We start from the raw sequence: 22,265 nt of genomic DNA, 5'->3' as shown, positions 1-22,265 counted from the left end.
AATTGTAAATTACGATTTGAAAATTAATTACGAAATTACGAATTTGGGTCGTAATGTTAAATTTCGCATTCGTAATAAAAGCAGTTCGAAATTTCGAAAATTTCAGCTCATCTCTAGCTGTAAGGACCCACAGACATCATTTTTCATGTTTCAGCTCTACTTTCTGTAGGAGCCATGTTTTCAATAGCATTGAGAGTGGGCATACCGGGATGGAGAGGGATTAAGAGAGGAAGTGTATACACTTCATATACACTTGGGTATACTTAAAGGGACTCCAAGATCAAATTAAACGCAAAATGTGAACTTACCCGGGCTTTGCTGTAGCCCAGTGCTGGTCTGTAGTTCCCACGACGTACCTCCGGGTCTTCTCCCAATGCCTCTTCAGAAATGGTTGGCCGGCGGATCCTGGCGACACTCGGGCCGATTGTCGGGCTCCTTCTTCCGCATACATCACGCGTAACGTCATTACGGCGTCCGGCGTCACAGTACGGCGCATGCGTGGTTTAATCGCGCATGCGCCGTACTGTCACGCCGGCCACCGTGATGACGCGAGGCGGCCGGCGTAATGACGTTACGCGTGATGTATGCGGAAGAAGGAGCCCGACACTCGGCCCGAGTGTCGCCAGGATCCGCCGGCCAACTACAGACCAACACTGGGCTACAGCAAAGCCCGGGTAAGTTCACATTTTGCGTTTAATTTGATCTTGAAGTCCCTTTAAAAACATACCCTGTGCCCCTGCTCAGTGTCCCTTTCAGGGGTTCTTTCTTTAGGGTGGGGGAGAAGAATTTGGGCCTGGTTTGCAGGCATTACAAAATACTTACCGAGCCTCCAGCGGCGTTTTGTAGCCTTCCTGAAGCTCCTAGCATGCTCCTATTGGCTTTCCGACGTACTCTGTTCACGGCAGCAGGCGTATCACTCGACTCTAGGCAGGTCAGGTAACACGCCGGCTTCCATGCAAGGAGGATGGCAGAAAGCCGCTAGGAGTTTCAGGAGGGCTGAAAGATGTTGCTGGAGGTTTCAGTGAATATTTTGGAGCAGGTTTGCGTTTTTTTCTGCTGGTGGTTCAAGTAAGCAACCGACAAGCACATGAATACGGCTTCAAGTGATCACAGCTGGTGGATATTGGGGACATATGTATATACAGTATATGTATAAATAATATATATATATTTATATATATATATATATATATATATATATATATATATATAGATTATATATAGATATATATATATATATAGGCATCTGATAATAAATCTCCATGCATGTATATCTGATACACATATAAATAGAGGTAGCCAGACCTCTCCATCCAGTTAAATATAGGTAGCCAGACCTAATCCCCCACCCTCCCAAGTAATTCATAGGTACCCAGACCTCTCCCATCTCCCCCCAGTAATTCATAGGTAGCCAGACCTCTCCCCTTTCCCCCCAGTAATTCATAGGTAGCCAGACCTCTCCCCTCTCCCCCCCCCCCCCCCAGTAATTCATAGGTAGCCAGACCTCTCCCCTTCCCCCCAGTAATCCGTAGGTAACCAGACCTGAACCCCTTCCACCCTCCCCCCAGTAAATCATAGGTAACCAGACCTGAACCCCTTCCACCCTCCCCCCAGAAATTCATAGGTAACCAGACCTGAACCCCTTCCACCCTCCCCCCAGTAAATCATAGGTAACCAGACCTGAACCCCTTCCACCCTCCCCCCAGAAATTCATAGGTAACCAGACCTGAACCCCTTCCACCCTCCCCCCAGTAAATCATAGGTAACCAGACCTGAACCCCTTCCACCCTCCCCCCAGTAAATCATAGGTAACCAGACCTGAACCCCTTCCACCCTCCCCCCAGAAATTCATAGGTAACCAGACCTGAACCCCTTCCACCCTCCCCCCAGTAAATCATAGGTAACCAGACCTGAACCCCTTCCACGCTCCCCCCAGTAGTTCATAGGTAGCCAGACCTCTCCCCTTCCCCCCAGTAATCCATAGGTAACCAGACCTGAACCCCTTCCACCCTCCCCCCAGTAAATCATAGGTAACCAGACCTGAACCCCTTCCACCCTCCCCCCAGAAATTCATAGGTAACCAGACCTGAACCCCTTCCACCCTTCCCCCAGTAAATCATAGGTAACCAGACCTGAACCCCTTCCACGCTCCCCCCAGTAGTTCATAGGTAGCCAGACCTCTCCCCTTCCCCCCAGTAATCCATAGGTAACCAGACCTGAACCCCTTCCACCCTCCCCCCAGAAATTCATAGGTAACCAGACCTGAACCCCTTCCACCCTCCCCCCAGAAATTCATAGGTAACCAGACCTGAACCCCTTCCACCCTCCCCCCAGTAAATCATAGGTAACCAGACCTGAACCCCTTCCACCCTCCCCCCAGAAATTCATAGGTAACCAGACCTGAACCCCTTCCACCCTCCCCCCAGTAAATCATAGGTAACCAGACCTGAACCCCTTCCACGCTCCCCCCAGTAGTTCATAGGTAGCCAGACCTCTCCCCTTCCCCCCAGTAATCCATAGGTAACCAGACCTGAACCCCTTCCACCCTCCCCCCAGAAATTCATAGGTAACCAGACCTGAACCCCTTCCACCCTCCCCCCAGAAATTCATAGGTAACCAGACCTGAACCCCTTCCACCCTCCCCCCAGTAAATCATAGGTAACCAGACCTGAACCCCTTCCACCCTCCCCCCAGAAATTCATAGGTAACCAGACCTGAACCCCTTCCACCCTCCCCCCAGTAAATCATAGGTAACCAGACCTGAACCCCTTCCACCCTCCCCCCAGAAATTCAGTTTCAGTATATTTTATTTTTTTGGGAGTGCTCCATGACAGTGGGAACACTACTATCTATAATCAAAAGAAGGTGGTACATTATAATAAAAAGTGTGGAGTACCCTAACGGTGGGGACACCCAAGAAATTGAACAGGAACAGGTGAGTTTTTTTTTTTTTTTTGTGGAGTGCTCCCTGACAGTGGGAACACAGCTATCTATAATCAAAAGAAGGTGGTACATTATAATAAAAAGTGTGGAGTACCCTAACGGTGGGGACACCCAAGAAATGGAACAGGAACAGGTGAGTTTTTTTTTTTTTTTTTTTTTTTGTGGAGTGCTCCCTGACAGTGGGAACACTGCTATCTATAATCAAAAGAAGGTGGTACATTATAATAAAAAGTGTGGAGTACCCTAACGGTGGGGACACCCAAGAAATTGAACAGGAACAGGTGATTTTTTTTTTTTTTTTTTTTTTTTTTTTTGTGGAGTGCTCCCTGACAGTGGGAACACTGCTATCTATAATCAAAAGAAGGTGGTACATTATAATAAAAAGTGTGGAGTACCCTAACGGTGGGGACACCCAAGAAATTGAACAGGAACAGGTGAGTTTTTTTTTTTTTTTTTTTTTTGTGTGGAGTGCTCCCTGACAGTGGGAACACAGCTATCTATAATCAAGAGAAGGTGGTAAATTATTTAAAAAAGTGCGGTGCACCCTAACGGTGGGGACACCAAGAAACTGAACAAGAAAAAGGTGAGTTTTTTTTTTTTAAGTCAGCAGAAGCCATTTTGGTGGCAGGTAGTAGGCAAAGTCCTAGCTTGTGGCCCTGAGAGGAGCAGCGGCTCAGTCATATAGTAAGTTGACCATCACCCTCAGTAAGCCAAAGCCATTTTGGTGGCAGGTAGTAGGCAAAGTCCTAGCTTGTGGCCCTGAGAGGAGCAGCGGCTCAGTCATATAGTAAGTTGACCATCACCCTCAGTAAGCCAAAGCCATTTTGGTGGCAGGTAGTAGGCAAAGTCCTAGCTTGTGGCCCTGAGAGGAGCAGCGGCTCAGTCATATAGTAAGTTGACCATCACCCTCAGTAAGCCAAAGCCATTTTGGTGGCAGGTAGTAGGCAAAGTCCTAGCTTGTGGCCCTGAGAGGAGCAGCGGCTCAGTCATATAGTAAGTTGACCATCACCCTCAGTAAGCCAAAGCCATTTTGGTGGCAGGTAGTAGGCAAAGTCCTAGCTTGTGGCCCTGAGAGGAGCAGCGGCTCAGTCATATAGTAAGTTGACCATCACCCTCAGTAAGCCAAAGCCATTTTGGTGGCAGGTAGTAGGCAAAGTCCTAGCTTGTGGCCCTGAGAGGAGCAGCGGCTCAGTCACATAGTAAGTTGACCATCACCCTCAGTAAGCCAAAGCCATTTTGGTGGCAGGTAGTAGGCAAAGTCCTAGCTTGTGGCCCTGAGAGGAGCAGCGGCTCAGTCATATAGTAAGTTGACCATCACCCTCAGTAAGCCAAAGCCATTTTGGTGGCAGGTAGTAGGCAAAGTCCTAGCTTGTGGCCCTGAGAGGAGCAGCGGCTCAGTCACATAGTAAGTTGACCATCACCCTCAGTAAGCCAAAGCCATTTTGGTGGCAGGTAGTAGGCAAAGTCCTAGCTTGTGGCCCTGAGAGGAGCAGCGGCTCAGTCATATAGTAAGTTGACCATCACCCTCAGTAAGCCAAAGCCATTTTGGTGGCAGGTAGTAGGCAAAGTCCTAGCTTGTGGCCCTGAGAGGAGCAGCGGCTCAGTCATATAGTAAGTTGACCATCACCCTCAGTAAGCCAAAGCCATTTTGGTGGCAGGTAGTAGGCAAAGTCACCGGAAAGGTGGAAGACCAATAAACAAAACAGCAGCAACATCAGGGACAACAGTAAACATAGCAGGACATAGCAGTGCTCCATGAGGGTAGGAACACTGAAATACTTTTGCAGCAGGAGCAGAAAAAAATGAAATTGTGCAGTGCACTGTAACGGTGTGAGCAACGATATCAATAAAAGGTTTTTTTTTTTTTGGGGGGGGGGGGGGGGGGGGGGTTTAACCATAGAGCTCCATAAAAGTGGGAAGACTGCTGTACCTTTGAATCAAATTGTGCAGTGCACAATAATGTTGGGAACACAACTGAACATTAAATATTTAATGTTATCTTATAGACACATAGGTATATCAGAGGGAGTTGAAAGCGATCTCATTCAGTTTCTGTCTCTGAGGGCAGGGGCTGAGTATTCACCATCAATCCAGGACTGATTCATTTTTAAGAAGGTCAGTCTGTTCACTGAATCTGTAGACAAACAGGATCGCTTTTCAGTAACCACCCCACCTGCCGCACTGAATGCACGCTCAGAAATGACGCTGGAAGCCGGGCATGACAGAAGTTGAAGCGCATACTGCGCTAGCTCGGGACAGGTTTCCAGTCTGGCGGACCAAAATTCCATAGGGTCCTCTGTGCGCATACTGTCAGATGCACCAAGTGACCCCATGTAATCACTGACCATGCGGCTCACCCGCTGGTGAAAACTTCCTTCTACTGTTCTTGTTGTTATTGTTGGACGCTCAGAGAAGTAAAAGTTTCTCATTGCTCCAAAAAGGTCTCCAGGAAGAATGGGTCTGCTAGGCTCAGCTACTTGCTGGGTGCGATGAGTGGGGATAGCTGTGATCTCAGACTGTGGAAAGGCCTCCTGCACATGACGTATTAGGGCCTGCTGCAGCTCCCGCATCCTCTCCTCCTGCCGGCTTGCTGGAATGAACTGACCCAGTTTCCCCTTGCATCGAGGGTCTAAAAGGGCGGCCAACCAGTAGTCATCCCTCTCCTTAATGTTTTGGATCCGTGGATCTCTGCGTAAGCATTTCAACATATGAACAGCCATGGGGAAGAGATGAGCCTGCGCCTCCAAATCATCCGGTCTGCTCAACACATCAAAATCCTCTGACTGCTGCTGCTGCTCGTCCTGCCTTCCAATGTCTACCCACCCATGAACCACAGATGCCGCACTGGCCTGCTCTCCCTCCTCACAATAGTCAGGCACCTCAAGTAAGTCCCGCGTGAAAGTAAGCTCCTCCTCCTCCTCCTCATGTGCCTGAGTTTGGGTGGCTTGGAGCAAGCTTTGTTGTTCAAGCTCATCAAGCGCATCCTCCCCAGCTGCCATCAGGCTACTCAGACTCTCGTCCAGCATGTACACGAGAGGAATCACTTCGCTGATACAGACTTGTGCCCCACTTACGAATGTTGTAGCCTGATCGAATGGGGACAAGACACGGCAGACTTGATACATCAGCCGCCACTCTTCCTGGGTGAATCGGGCAGGTGCGCCCTGGGTGCCATGTCCTCCTCGGAGGTACTCTGCAACCGCCTTTTTCTGCTCGCACAACCTATTCAGCATGCGAAGTGTGGAGTTCCACCGTGTTGCACTGTCTGCAATGAGCCTATGGGGGGGCAGGCCATGTTTCTCCTGCAATTTAGACAGCGAATCTTTGGCATTTATAGAATAACGTAACTTCGATACAACTCTTCTTGCATGCTGCACCACATCACTCAAACCTGGGTAGGTGCGTATAAAGCGCTGCACCACCAGGTTGAGTATGTGGGCAAAACATGGCACATGGGGGATGTTGCCCTGATTCAGGGCGGCAATCAGATTTGCTGCGTTGTCACATACAACATGACCAGCCTGGAGTCTTCTTGGGGTCAGCCACTTCTGCACCTGTCCGTTGATAATGGCCAGGACATTTGGTGCAGTAAGTCTCTGCTGCTCAACGCTGACTAAGCCCAGAACCGCCTGACAGCGTCGATGTACCACTCTGCTGTGGCCAGTCCCACGGGCACGCTTACTGGGGGCCTCAGCTGTAGCGGTTGCGACATGACTAGAGGCAAGTGTGGAACTGTTCCCCTTGACACCACGGGGCGGCGCAACCAGCTCATTGGCCGCCCCAGGACTGGAACCCTCCTGTTGACATTGGAGGGTGACCCAATGTGCCGTAAAGGACATATAACGTCCCTGGCCATGACTGCTGGTCCAGCAATCCGTCGTGAGATGTACCCTGTTGCCTACAGAATAGTCAAGGGACAGGGTCACATTATCCACAGTGTGGCGATACAGGTCAGGTATTGCTGTCCTAGCAAAAAAATGGCGGCTGGGGATCCGCCATTCTGGTATGCCAAACCTCAGCAGCTCGCGAATGGCTGTACCCTCCTCTACAAGACTGTAGGGCAATAACTGCTGGACCATAGCCTGTGACAGCAGCCCATTCAGCCTCCGGATCCTGCTGTGATGGGAAGGCAGTGGCTTTGTCGACCTTATCGACTCAGTAATTAAGGGCTGGGTGCTGTGAGCCACTGACGAGAAACGTGCAATTGAGGTAGCTGACATGTGGCCTCTACTGCCAGACTGTGTTGCGGAGTGAAGGCAGGGGGAAGGGGTGCCGATGTCAGAACCTGAATGGGAAGAAGGATGGGGCACTGTGCGGGGTCTTTTACCCATTGCTTCCTGAACAAGCTGATTTTCTCTCTTATGCTTTTTTATGTGGGAGAGTGGTCCACCTGTGCCCGCTCTTGACAAGTCCTTCCCTAAACGCACCTTATGACCACAAATGTTGCATATGGCAATGTGGGGATCAGATTCATCAACGGTAAAGTACTTCCAAACTGGGGCTTTCTTAGATGATTTTTTAACTGTTTTTTCAGTCTCAGGCACAACAATTTGGGAGAGGGTGCTTTCAGATGCAGGCTCAGGCTGTGGCTGCTGCCTCGTTTGAAAAAGCCTACCAGAGGAGCCACTGCTTCCACTAGGTCTCACGGTATGCTGATGCAGCCTCTGCGGCTCTGAATCATCTGAGCTGGCATCATCGTGACGTTCAGGCGGGGCATAGTCCCTATCCAGATCATCGTCACTATATCCCTTATAAGAACCCAGCTCATCATCATCAGGATAATTGGGAGAAAGAAGGTTGGGAGAGCCCTCATACTGGATGTTATGTTCTCCCATTGAGGACTGAGACTGATCGCGGGCATGGTACAAGTTGTCATCATGATCATCACCCGCCAATCCCTCATCGATAACATTCTGAGGTTCATTAAAAAAATTCTGGGCATCAGACTCTAGGTTTATGTCGGACTGCGAAAGAGCTTTGTCCACAAGGTCTGCAATATGTGCAGTATATGGAAGTGAAGGCTCATTTTGGATGTTGGTGGCAGATCTTTGAGCAGGCATGGGTGTGCTGCTGGTACTGCTGCTACTCTCCAGGGCCTGAAGATTGGGGGACTGAGAACCGCTATCTCTCGTCACAAACTCCACAATTTCATCAGCCTGGCTCTCCCTAATGGGGCGTCGTGGGCCCTTCATCATCATAGAATCGCGCGTAAGGTTGTAGACTTTTTTTGGAGTTACATCTTCACTCCTCACTGTGCCTGTTGAGGATTGGCCACTACCTCGCACTGATTGTCCACTACCAACTGACTGTCCCCTGCCAGTTTTGGACTGACCCCTGCCGGGTACAGTGCATCCCCTGCTTGGTGCAGAGCGTCCCCTTCCTGCTGTGAAATAGGGATGTACTTTTTGGGCTGCTGGTTCTTGATCACTGCCTGTCAAGGTGTCAAACAAACATCTTTTTGCAGTGGTTTCAATTCCTCGGCCACGGGCACGGCCTGCTCCACCTCTGCCAGACATTGTAGGGAATATGTTCAGCAAGTGCCAAACGTTAGTGTTTTATTGAAATGTAGGGGAAAGTGACAAATGATAAACGTATAAAATAAAATAAAAATAAATCAAATTAAAATTTCAATGTAATGAGGGAGGAGAGGACTGGAGAGCTAGTCCAAATTATATATCAATTGCTTTTGGACAACGCACTTGAAATAAATCCCCCCACAAAAAAAATGAAAATAAAATTCAATCAAATCAAATAATTAAAATGATAAAAAAACAAAACAAAACACAAATACAATTCACTCTCAGCACACGATCCCTGAATCTAACTGATTTCACTCTATTACATATCACAGGCCCTCTCTTGTCTCTACAATCTACACGCTTTCACTGTAAAATCACAAGCCCTATAATCAGTTTTCCCTGCCTCACTAAACAACAGAATTCTAACCCTAAACAAAGCCCTAACTACAATAATCAACTTCCTAACACAGGCTTACAATCACACAGATCAAAGATCTAAGAAAATGCAATAGAATTGCACTTAATATGGATGTGTAACTGTATCACTCTCTGTCTCACTCCTTCTCCTCAGAAAGTGAAAGCAACCCACAAAGAACACAGATCATGGCTGACAGCTTATATACTGAAGGGCGGGAGAAGATACTATTGGTTGCTTAGGATGTAGCTCCCAAACAAACTTGATAACTGATTGGCTACTCCTAGAAAAGGGGAGTTGTGCCTACGAAATTACGCGTAAAATTACGCGTAATTTGCCGTAAAATTACGCATGCCAACGCTATTACGGTAGCCGGCGTAATTACAATACCGCTTTACGACTTACGCGTGCATACTTACGCGTAAGACCGTAAATTACGCGTAGCGCTTACGCGTAAAATAGCGGTAAATTACGGTGCGTAATTACGCGCATGCGTAATTTCGGCCCAGCACTGCTTCACGCCCGCCTAACTACCTGTGACCTGGATCCTGGCCCAACACAGTTCATGTTGAACTGCCCCGACCTGTTCGTACCGGTATTCCTCAAAATTGTTAACTGTTCCTTACAATCAGGGATATTTCCTGCTTTACTGAAGGAAGCAATCATCAGGCCTCTCCTCAAAAAACCCTCCCTGGACCCAGATGCAATGACCAGCTACAGACCTGTCTCTAACCTCCCCTTTCTGGGCAAGCTAATTGAAAAAGCTGTATACCTCCAGCTAGAAGCCAGAATCCTACAAAATAACAGTTATGACCCATTCCAGTCTGGCTTCAGGAAACACCACAGCACTGAAACTGCCCTCATCCAAATATGCAACCACCTGCTCATGGCAAGAGACAGAGGAGAGTGCTCGATCCTCATACTGCTAGACCTTTCTGCAGCCTTTGACACAGTTGACCATGACATCTTGATAAACAGGCTACAGGAATACTGCGGCATTGATGGCATAGTACTTCAGTGGTTCCAATCCTTCTTGAGTGGCAGAACCCACAAAGTGTCTATGGGGCCCTTCCTGTCCACCCCTGTAACACTTAAGTATGGGGTGCCCCAGGGCTCAATCCTCTCTCCCCTGCTTTTCACGATTTACATGCTACCGTTGGGAAAACTAATCCAAAAACATGGCCTGACATACCACTGCTATGCAGACGACACCCAACTATATTTTTCCTTCAAGCCTGGTGTGACAGACCCAACTCTAACTATAAACGCCTGCTTACGTGAACTACAGAAATGGATGAATGACAACTGGCTGAAACTAAATGCAGACAAAACTGAAGTCCTTCTGATTGGAGGGCAGAGCATGATAACAAAACAACTTAACTTGCAGTCTTCACCACTGGGAATAGGAGGCACGGATCTACGCAGCTCTGATCATGTGCGTAGCCTGGGAGTTCTAATTGATGGGGATTTAAACTTCAGAACTCAAATCTCTGCTGTGGTGAAATCATCCTATTTTCACCTGAAGAACATTGCAAAAATCAAGCACCTCATACCCCCAGAAGATCTGCCAACCTTAGTCCACGCCTTCATCACATCCCGACTGGACTACTGCAATGCTCTCTACACTGGCCTTCCAAAAAAGGCCTTGTACCGCCTACAGCTGATACAGAATACTGCTGCCAGACTGCTAACCAACCAACCCCGTCACTGCCACATAACGCCAGTCCTGCATTCCCTTCACTGGCTACCTATAGAATGGAGGGTCCTATTCAAGATCGGCCTACTGACATTTAAATCCCTGAATAATCTAGGCCCTGGATACATGAAAGATATGTTACAGCTGCGTAACAATTCCCGCACTCTCAGATCCACAGGTTCTAATAATCTAGTCATACCCAGAGTCCACTTGGAAACTTTTGGTCCCAGAGCCTTCTGTCATGCTGCCCCTACGTTTTGGAACTCCTTACCTCAACAGATCAGGACAGCCCCATCCCTGGACGTGTTTAAATCCAGACTGAAAACCCACCTGTTCAGTCTGGCATTTGCAGAAATATAACTTTTGTTGTGTGAATACTTCATCCTACTAATTACTGAATCTGAGAGAGCCTAAGCGCTTTGAGTCCTATGGGAGAAAAGCGCTATAGAAATGTTATTGTATTGTATTGTATAGAGGAGGGGGAGGATGTCAATCTCCTCTTTAAAGTCTCCACAAGGGCCTGCTGGTATTCTTCCATTTTGCCCTGTCGGACTCTTTCTTCAAGCAGTTTTGGAACATTGTGTTTGTACCGTGGATCCAGAAGGGTATAAACCCAGTAATTGGTGTTGTCCAGAATGCGCACAATGCGTGGGTCGCGTTCAATGCAGTCCTAGGCCGAAGAGGTCATAGCCTAGGGTCACAAAAACCTGTTTATTTGGGCTATTTCAATGGTAGTGATGGTGACGTACATAAATCTCAGCCATGGCCGTTAGCAACGTCTGAATCTCACGAAATGTCTCATGCAGGTAGAAGACATATTGTTAGACTTGGATTACAAAGATGGGGTCCCTACATCTCTGCAAACCAGAGTTACAGGGGTCCAAAATTAGTAAAATCCCCCATAGGCTTTCATTGCCTCCCTATTTCACTTTCCAAAATCTCACATCTTTTCAAAGGGCAATTGCTCAGCAGTGGCAAATTTTCTAGCATTGTAGGGACCCTTAGGGGGAACATGACTGGTGAGTTTCGGGCCCCTAGGCCAAAGAGGTCATAGCCTAGGGTCACAAAAACCTGTTTATTTGGGCTATTTCAATGGTAGTGATGGTGACGTACATAAATCTCAGCCATGGCCGTTAGCAACGTCTGAATTTCACGAAATGTCTCATGCAGGTAGAAGACATATTGTTAGACTTGGATTCCAAAGATGGGGTCCCTACATCTCTGCAAACCAGAGTTACAGGGGTCCAAAATTGGTAAAATCCCCCATAGGCTTTCATTGGGCCTCCTATTTACAGTTCCAAAATCTCACATCTTTTCAAAGGGCAATGGCTCAGCAGTACCAAATTTTCTAGCATTGTAGGGACCCTTAGGGGGAACATGACTGGTGAGTTTCGGGCCCCTAGGCCAAAGAGGTCATAGCCTAGGGTCACAAAAACCTGTTTATTTGGGCTATTTCAATGGTAGTGATGGTGACGTACATAAATCTCAGCTATGGCCGTTAGCAACGTCTGAATTTCACGAAATGTCTCATGCAGGTAGAAGACATATTGTTAGACTTGGATTCCAAAGATGGGGTCCCTACATCTCTGCAAACCAGAGTTACAGGGGTCCAAAATTGGTAAAATCCCCCATAGACTTTCATTGCCTCCCTATTTCACTTTCCAAAATCTCACATCTTTTCAAAGGGCAATGGCTCAGCAGTACCAAATTTTCTAGCATTGTAGGGACCCTTAGGGGGAACATGACTGGTGAGTTTCGGGCCCCTAGGCCAAAGAGGTCATAGTCTAGGGTCACAAAAACATGTTTATTTGGGCTATTTCAATGGTAGTGATGATGACGTACATAAATCTCAGCTATGGCCGTTAGCAACGTCTGAATTTCACGAAATGTCTCATGCAGGTAGAAGACATATTGTTAGACTTGGATTCCAAAGATGGGGTCCCTACATCTCTGCAAACCAGAGTTACAGGGGTCCAAAATTGGTAAAATCCCCCATAGACTTTCATTGCCTCCCTATTTCACTTTCCAAAATCTCACATCTTTTCAAAGGGCAATGGCTCAGCAGTACCAAATTTTCTAGCATTGTAGGGACCCTTAGGGGGAACATGACTGGTGAGTTTCGGGCCCCTAGGCCAAAGAGGTCATAGCCTAGGGTCACAAAAACCTGTTTATTTGGGCTATTTCAATGGTAGTGATGGTGACGTACATAAATCTCAGCTATGGCCGTTAGCAACGTCTGAATTTCACGAAATGTCTCATGCAGGTAGAAGACATATTGTTAGACTTGGATTCCAAAGATGGGGTCCCTACATCTCTGCAAACCAGAGTTACAGGGGTCCAAAATTGGTAAAATCCCCCATAGACTTTCATTGAAATAGCCCAAATAAACAGGTTTTTGTGACCCTAGGCTATGACCTCTTTGGCCTAGGGGCCCGAAACTCACCAGTCATGTTCCCCCTAAGGGTCCCTACAATGCTAGAAAATTTGGTACTGCTGAGCCATTGCCCTTTGAAAAGATGTGAGATTTTGGAACTGTAAATAGGAGGCCCAATGAAAGCCTATGGGGGATTTTACCAATTTTGGACCCCTGTAACTCTGGTTTGCAGAGATGTAGGGACCCCATCTTTGGAATCCAAGTCTAACAATATGTCTTCTACCTGCATGAGACATTTCGTGAAATTCAGACGTTGCTAACGGCCATGGCTGAGATTTATGTACGTCACCATCACTACCATTGAAATAGCCCAAATAAACAGGTTTTTGTGACCCTAGGCTATGACCTCTTTGGCCTAGGGGCCCGAAACTCACCAGTCATGTTCCCCCTAAGGGTCCCTACAATGCTAGAAAATTTGCCACTGCTGAGCAATTGCCCTTTGAAAAGATGTGAGATTTTGGAAAGTGAAATAGGGAGGCAATGAAAGCCTATGGGGGATTTTACTAATTTTGGACCCCTGTAACTCTGGTTTGCAGAGATGTAGGGACCCCATCTTTGTAATCCAAGTCTAACAATATGTCTTCTACCTGCATGAGACATTTCGTGAGATTCAGACGTTGCTAACGGCCATGGCTGAGATTTATGTACGTCACCATCACTACCATTGAAATAGCCCAAATAAACAGGTTTTTGTGACCCTAGGCTATGACCTCTTCGGCCTAGGGGCCCGAAACTCATCAGTCATGTTCCCCCTAAGGGTCCCTACAATGCTAGAAAATTTGCCACTGCTGAGTAATTGCCCTTTGAAAAGATGTGAGATTTTGGAACTGTAAATAGGAGGCCCAATGAAAGCCTATGGGGGATTTTACCAATTTTGGAGCCCTGTAACTCTGGGTTGCAGAGATGTAGGGAACCCATCTTTGGAGCCCAAGTCTAACAATATGTCTTCTACCTGCATGAGACATTTCGTGAGATTCAGACGTTGCTAACGGCCATTGCTGCGATTTATGTACGTCAGACTCGCCACCATTGAAATTGCCCAAATAAACAGGTTTTGTGACCCTAAGCTATGACCTCTTCGGCCTAGGACTGCATTGAACGCGACCCACGCATTGTGCGCATTCTGGACAACACCAATTACTGGGTTTATACCCTTCTAGATCCACGGTACAAACACAATGTTCCAAAACTGCTTGAAGAAAGAGCCAGACAGGTCAAAATGGAAGAATACCAGCAGGCCCTTGTGGAGACTTTAGAGAGGAGATTGACATCCTCCCCCTCCTCTAGCCAGTTGTACGCCGACAGACTGACTTCCGCAAACCCAGGACGACCAGGAGGGCAGCAAACAACACAAGCCGCAGCTAGTGCCCAAAAGGAAATGGTATCGGCAGTGTCCTTGGAGTGGGAAAATTTTCTGACACCCATGCAGCAGCACACAGAACAGCAAGCGTGCAGATCCACCTCCAACACCGATCGCCTGGAGAAGATGGTCAAGGACTACATGTCAGATGGCGTAGCTGTGTTGAACAATCCATCTGCACCCTTCAACTATTGGGTATCGAAGCTAGACACCTGGCACAAACTGGCAATGTACGCAATAGAGGTGCTGGCTTGCCCGGCAGCCAGCGTTATGTCGGAACGCTGTTTCAGTGCTGCCGGAGGCATCGTCACAGATCGGCGTATCCGCCTCTCCACAGAAAATGCAGACCATCTGACTCAAATTAAAATGAATCAATCCTGGATTGGAAACGACTACGCAACACTCCCGGACCCCAACCAAGTAACATGAACAATGAACATCTGTGATGGGTTAGCGTTTCCGGTCCCTGTTTATTGAACCTCTCATCTGTATTACACTTATGACTGCATGGCGACAAAACGCAAATTGCTATCCGCACGCTTCTTGTCCTCATGCAAGGCCTGGGTTGTTGTGTCTCAAAGCGTGGCTTTCTCCTCCTGCGCCACCGTCCTCCTGTTCCATCACGTGTGCTGCTGCTGGGTTAGCGTTACCGGTCCCTTTTCCTGGAACCTCTTATATGTATTACATTTATGACTGCATGCCGACAAAAAGCATGTTACCTGTGCAAAGAAAACAGACATTTCCCGCATTTAAAAGACAGTTTTCCCTTTGAAACTTTAAAATCGATTTTCTCAAAAACTATAAGCTCTTTTTGCTAATTTTTTTTCCTCTTGTACCCACTCCCAAGGTGCACATACCCTGTAAATTTGGGGTATGTAGCATATAAGGAGGCTTTACAAAGCACAAAAGTTCGGGTCCCCATTGACTTCCATTATGTTCGGAGTTCGGCTCGACCACCCGAACATCGCGGCCATGTTCGGCCCGAACCCGAACATCTAGATGTTCGCCCAACACTAGTCAGATTTTTCAAAAGTTACAAAAAAAATGGTATCGCGTGTGGCCACCATTTAGGTCTCTTTTCCCCCGATGGCTGAACTGCTTGTTTTTTGAGTGCAGAGTAAAGATAAGAAAAACTTCTGAATACTACTTGGCTAAAGTCAGTGGCGTAGCTAAGGAGCTGTGGGCCCCGATGCAAGTTTTACATTGGGGCCTCCCCAAGCACTCTGTATATAACAATTAATACGGCGCACCAAAACCTGCCAATGGCAACTACAGTGTCAGAGGTGCAAGAAGGGGACGGGGAACAGTTTGTTAACCTTTCTGGCGGTAAGCCCGAGCTGAGCTCGGGCTATGCCGCGCAGGAAGATATCTCAGCCCCTGGTGGGGCGATTTTCTTCATTTAAAATGCTGTACGCGCAGCTAGCACTTTGCTAGCCGCGCGTACAGCTTGATCGCCGCCGTTCTGCGGCGATCGCCCGCACGCAGCGGCGCAAGAGGGCCCCCCCCCCGCCACAGCCCTGCGCTGCCAATGAGTTCCGGGCAGCGCTATGGGCTGGATCGGAGGTGTCTGACGTCAGGACGTCGGCTGTCGTCCATGACGTCATTCCGATCGTCGCCATGGCGACAGGAGAAGCCAAAAAGGGGAACGCGTTATATACGCGTTCCCCTGTTTGCTATTGATGCCGGCGTCGATCGCACTAGAGGGACACATGCGCCCTCTAGTGGTGTTTCATGTAGCTACCACTCTGGTAGCTTTACATGAAACAAAAATTTTTTTTTTAAAAAAAAGGATTTTTGCCTTTTTGGCAAAAACAATTAACCGCCAGGAGGGTTAATGATTACCACTATTCAAAGTATCTATAGAAGTGATTATTATGAGCACAGGACCAATAGAGAGCTAATACTGTAGTTAAGGGAGGGCCCTTTGGGGCCCCTCTGGCCCAAGGGCCCCAATGCGGTCGGTACCTCTGCACCCCCTATTGCTACACCCTGGCTAAAGGTAGTATCTTCATGGGTACCTAATAGCCAGTCTAGTCAGTTCTTAACTCTCCATATACGACAACATATCTGGTAGCAAACTTTTTTATTTTATGTTTTGGGCACCTCCTGCCTTTTACCAGTTTACTTATGACCCCCCCCCCCCCCCTTCCCCGATTTAGGGGACACCTCCCAGGCTAGTCCTGAGGAAACTTTTGGAGCAGCGACCAGCAAAGTATCATCAAATGCCAAGTGAGGGCAGTATTTCCCCATGTGCTCTTCCAAGAGGTTGCCTTCCAGTAACTATACCTTGTGAGTATAATAATGTATTCATTGTAATTCTAGCTTTGCGATCTAACAGTATTGCACCAGATTGGGCTCCTGGTGCCCCTGTTTTTTCTTCTTCTCAAGTCTGGAGGCACAGAGGGAGATACAGTACTGCTTACTTGGCAGTTAGAAACAACTGTTATTTCCCACAATGCAACGAGTTTTAGAGACAGGAAACTGTCATGGCCATGGCCCTTATGTCACACTGTGGGAGGAGTTTCACCACAATAGGGGTGAGGATAGGGGAGTGGTTTTTCACCAAAGCCATACAGACCTCCCTGATAATCTATTCGAGAAAGGTAAAGCTTTCTGGTGGGACAGGGGGTATCAGCTACTGAGTGGGATGATATAGTCCTATACTGGGTTAAAGCTCTTTAAAGTGGATCTAAACTCATGCACGGGACCAGGGGCGTAGCAATAGGGGTTGCAGAGGTTGCGACAACATTGGGGCCCTTGGGTCAAAGGGGCCCCACAGGGCCCTCCCTCAGCTGCAGTATTAGCTCTCTATTGGTCCTGTGCTCATAATAATCACTTCTATAGATACTTTGATTACTGATAACCATTAACAAACTGTTCCCCATCCCCTTCTTGCACCTCTGACACTGTAGTTGCCATTGGCAGGTTTTGGTGCACCGTATCAATTGTTATTTATAGAATACTTGGGGGCCCCATTGTAAAACTTGCATCGGGGCCCACAGCTCCTTAGCTACGCCACTGCACGGGACACAAGGAAAACACAGATTAATCCACCCTGTTTGTGTTTAGAGTAAAGAGCCTGTCTAATTCCCCCTCAGCTGTAAGTAATTTAATTTCTCAGCTGAGTCAGCAAAGGAACCTTGGCAGTGCTCAGGAGCCTCAGCTAATGTGTAAACCAGCCTTTATCAACCTTTTTACCCTGGAGGAACCCTGCAAACACCTTTTGGATCTCAAGGAACCCCTGCAAGTACGTTTTGGATCTCCTGGCATGGTCTTTAACCACTTCTCTACCACAGGTTTTTTTCCCCTTCAAAATCTCTTCCCATTCATTTGGTAATAACTTTATCACTAATTATCACACTGAAATGATCTCTATATTATTTTTTTGCGGGAAAAACTAGGCTTTCTTTGGGCAGTACTTTATGCTAAGAATTATATTATTTTATGTGCATTTGACAGGGAAGAAGAATAAAAAAAATGAAAAAAATCACTATTTCTCAGCTTTCCTCCATTGTAGTTTAAAAATAAAATGTGCTATTATGGATAAAACAGACACATTTTATTTGCCCATTTGTCCCGGTTATTACAATGTTTAAATTGTGTCCCTAGTGCAAAGTATGGCGATAATATTTTATTTTGGGTTAGGGGTGAAGGAGTTTCAAAAATAATGAAAATGTATTTAATTTTTCTATGGTAAGTGAATAATGGTGTATTTGAAAGTAGTTTTACTTTTTGGCCACAAGATGGTGCTATATGTACTCTGTTTTCTAAAAATAGGAAACAGAACCAAATATTTACATGTGTTTATAGGTGTTTATAAACAAGGACGTAGAAAAGCGTGGCAGAAGTGGTTAAAAGCTGGTGTGGTTGTTTATGTCACTACCCCTATTACAGTGACCTTTATTACAATGTTTCCTTATCCTTTTTATTAATGTGCTCATTATTATTTTGATCCCAAATTTAGTGCATCTTTTTACTGTACTCCCTACTACAGTGTGCTCTCTATTACACTTTCCCCACGATGGGGAAAAATGCCAGGGAACCCCTGCAGCGTACTCAAGGAACCCTGGTTGAGAAAGCCTGGTGTAAACCGAGGATATTAATCCTTTGTCTTTTTCCATGAAAGCAGGAAGTAGACACACTGCAGACACTGCAGGAGTTCTGTGGGCTGTACCAAATGTATTTTTTACTTTAAGTTTATTATGCTTTTGCTTATCATTTAGAGCAGAGAGTACGTTCTGAGTTCAAGTCCGCTTTAAAGAGGAACTGTCGCGAAAATCTTAAAATGTAAAACACATACAAGTAAGAAGTACATTTCTTCCAGAGTAAAATGAGCCATAAATTACTTTTCTCCTATGTTGCTGTCACTTACAGTAAGCAGTACAAATCTGACATTACCGACAGGTTTCGGACTAGCCCATCTTCTCATGGGGGGGGGGGGGGTTCTCAGGGTTTTCTTTATTTTTAATAGCACTTAGTGAATGGCAGTTGCTCCGTCCGACTGCCAAAATAGTGCATAGCGAGCAGGGAGGCTGGCCAGCATCTTTGTATTAATCATTTTCAGTGAATGTTTTTATAAAGAATAAAGGCCATGCTGAGAAACCCTCAAGAAGAGAACTAGCTGATGACCCGGCGTTGCCCGGGTATGTATTTGGCTGCTGTTAGCTCTCTGCCCACTTTTTCTAACCCTAACACACAAACACTCAATGCCCAAGTTTGTGAGCTTTGTGGTCCTTGGCATCAATTTGTATTTTCCCAGTGAAATGAAACAAATTTGATTGGCTGTTTGTGGATCCGCCCCGTTTTCTGAATTTGAACCCCAGTGACCCAATAACCAACTGTACCAGGTTTGTGGCTTGTGCCATTAACAGTGCAAATATGGCAGCAATTGAAAATCAACAGGCGAATTTTGATTGGCTTTTTTAGGCTCCACCCACTTTTCTGAATACTATTCCCAGTCACCCAGTAACCAACTGTGCAAAGTTTGAGAACGCTGCCATTAACAGTGAAGAAGGGCTGCAGTTTACATTTTCCCCCGGGACATTTGTTTTTTGACTCCATCCACTTTTTGTAACCTTGACACACAGTCACTCAATGACCAAGTTTGTGAGCTTTTAGTTTCCTGGCATCAAAATTGTTTGAATGGGAGCAGTTTATCCAGCAAAGAAATCTGATTGGCTGTTTGTGGCTCCGTCTTTTTGAACCCCGTCATGTAATGGCTGACTGTAGCAGGTTTGAGGCCTCTGCCATTAAGAGTGTAAGAATGGCTGCAGTTTCAATATTCCCCTTGAAAATCAATAGGTGAATTTTGATTGGCTGATGTAGGCTCCACCCTCTTTTCTGAATATTAATCCCAGTCACCCAGTGACCAACTGTACCAAGTTTGAGAACCCTGCCATTAACAGTGTAAGAATAGCTGCAATTTATATTTTCCCATGTAAAAAGTTAGTTGTTTTTGGCTCTGCCCACTTTTTCTAACCTTGACATACAGTCACTCAATGACCAAGTTTATGAGCTTTGGGGTCCTTGGCATCAATAAGTTGCATTTTCCCATTAAAAGTAAACAAATCTGATTGGCTGTTTGTGGCCCACCCCCTTTACAGAATTTAAAGCCCAGTCTCCCAAGTCCCAATGACTGACTTTACCAGATTTGAGGACTCTGACATTAAGAGTGTAAGAATGGGAGCAATGTAAATATTCCCCTTGAAAATCAATAGGTGAATTTTAATTGGCTGTTGTAGGCTCCACCCACATTTCTGAATATTAATCCCAGTCACCCAGTGACCAACTGTGTCAAGTTTCAGAACCCTGCCATTAACAGTGTAAAAATGGCTGCAGTTTATATTTTCTCATGTAAAAAATGTAGTTGTTGGCACTGCCCACTTTTTCTAACCTTGACATACAGTCACTCAATTACCAAATTTATGGGGTCCTTGGCATCAATCATTTGTATATTTGTATATTCCAGTTGAAACTAAACAAATCTGATTGGCTGTTTGTGGCTCCGTTCCCATTCTGAATTTGAACTCAGTCAATCAGTAACCAACTGTGCCAGGTTTGAGGCATCTGCTGTTGACAGTGTAAGAATGGCAGCAATTTAAACATTCCCCTTGAAAATGAACAGGTGAATTTTGATTGGCTGTTGTAGGCTCCATTCATTTTCCTGAATATTGATCCCAGTCACCCAGTGACCAACTGGACAAAGTTTGAGAACCCTGCCATTAACAGTGTAAGCATGGCTGCAGTTTATATTCATCCAGTGAAATTTGTTTTTGACTTCGACCACTTTTTGTAACCTTGACACACAGTCACTCAATGACCAAGTTTGTGAGATATCGGGTTCCTGGCATCACAGATGTGTGAATGGAAGCAGTTTATCCTGCAAGCTAATCTGATTGGCTGTATGTGGCCCCGCCCCTTTAGTGCATTTGAACCCCAGCAACCCAATGACCGACTGTAGCAAGTTTGAAGCCTCTGCCATAAACAGTGTAAGAATGGCTGCAGTTTACAGTTTCCTAATTAAAATGAATGTCTGAAATTTGATTGGCGGTTTTATGCTCCACCCACTTTTTCTGAATGTGTAACCTCAGCCACCAAGTGACCAACTGTGCCATGTGTGGGGACTCTGGTTTGATTACTGGGAGAATGGCAGCCTTTTCCATTTTTTCCATTGACATGAATGGGTGAAATCTGATTTGCTGTTAGTAGCTCCGCCCAGGTGTGCAGGGGGGCCGCGAGACCCCCAGAACATATCATCCCAGGTAGTAAGGGATCTGCATACCAAGTTTCGTTCAAATCGGTCAAGGCATTTTTGAGTGATCGCGGCACATACACACATACATACACACATACATACACACATACATACATCCACACATACAACCGATCTTATATATATATATATATATATATATATATATATATATATATATATATATATATAGATAAAGGCCATGCTGAGAATCCCTCATGAAGAGATTGACTAGCCCCAAAACCTGTCGGTAATGTCAGATTTCTACTACCTATTGTAAGTGACAGCAACATAGGAGAGAAGTAATTTATGTCTTATTTTACTCTGGGAGAAATTGACTTCTTATTTGTATGTGTCTTAAAGAGAAACTCCGATCAAGAATTGAACTTTATCCCAATCAGTAGCTGATACCCCCTTTTACATGAGAAATCTTTTCCTTTACTCAAACGGATCATCAGGGGGCGCTGTATGACTGATATTGTGGTGAAACCCCACCCACAAGAAACAAGAAAAGTACGTACTCCTGGCAGTTTCCTGTCTGTGAACCTTGCTGCATTGTGGGAAATAGCTGTTTACAGCTGTTTCCAACTGCCAAAAACCATGCAGCAGCTACATCACCTGCCAGCAGTAAAAATGTCACCATGTGATAAATGTCAGAGTGTAAATCAGGGATTGAAAATATTTTACAAGGGGCAAACACTGACTAAATCATTTATACATAATTATTGTAAAAATGAATCTCTTTTTTTAACATTATTTTCACTGGAGTTCCTCTTTAAATTTTAAGATTTTTGCGACAGTTCCTCTTTAAAGCAAACTCTTTAAAGCAAATTGTTGCTGCTCATTGGATCTTCCCAGTTACAGGCCACCTACAATTTGCTATTGTTCCACTCCTGATTGTGAGCCGCTCTGAGGAACAGTAATGTGACATCTTCCGTGCAGGCAGTGCCGGATTACCCGCAAGGCTATTCTAGGCAGCTGCCTAGGGCGTGGAGAGAGTTTGGGGGCCCGGTAAATGCTACCCCCACCAAATCTAAGGGTTGCCATACACTGGTCGATTGCCACCAGATCGACCAACAGATTGATCCCTCCGATCGCTGCTAGCGATGTGCTCCCGACCCACTGGCGGGCGAGCAAAATTTTCCGT

This window comes from Hyperolius riggenbachi, chromosome 9 (assembly GCF_040937935.1).
Source record: "Hyperolius riggenbachi isolate aHypRig1 chromosome 9, aHypRig1.pri, whole genome shotgun sequence".
NCBI classification, from domain to species: domain Eukaryota; kingdom Metazoa; phylum Chordata; class Amphibia; order Anura; family Hyperoliidae; genus Hyperolius; species Hyperolius riggenbachi.
This window is presented reverse-complemented; position numbering follows the sequence as displayed.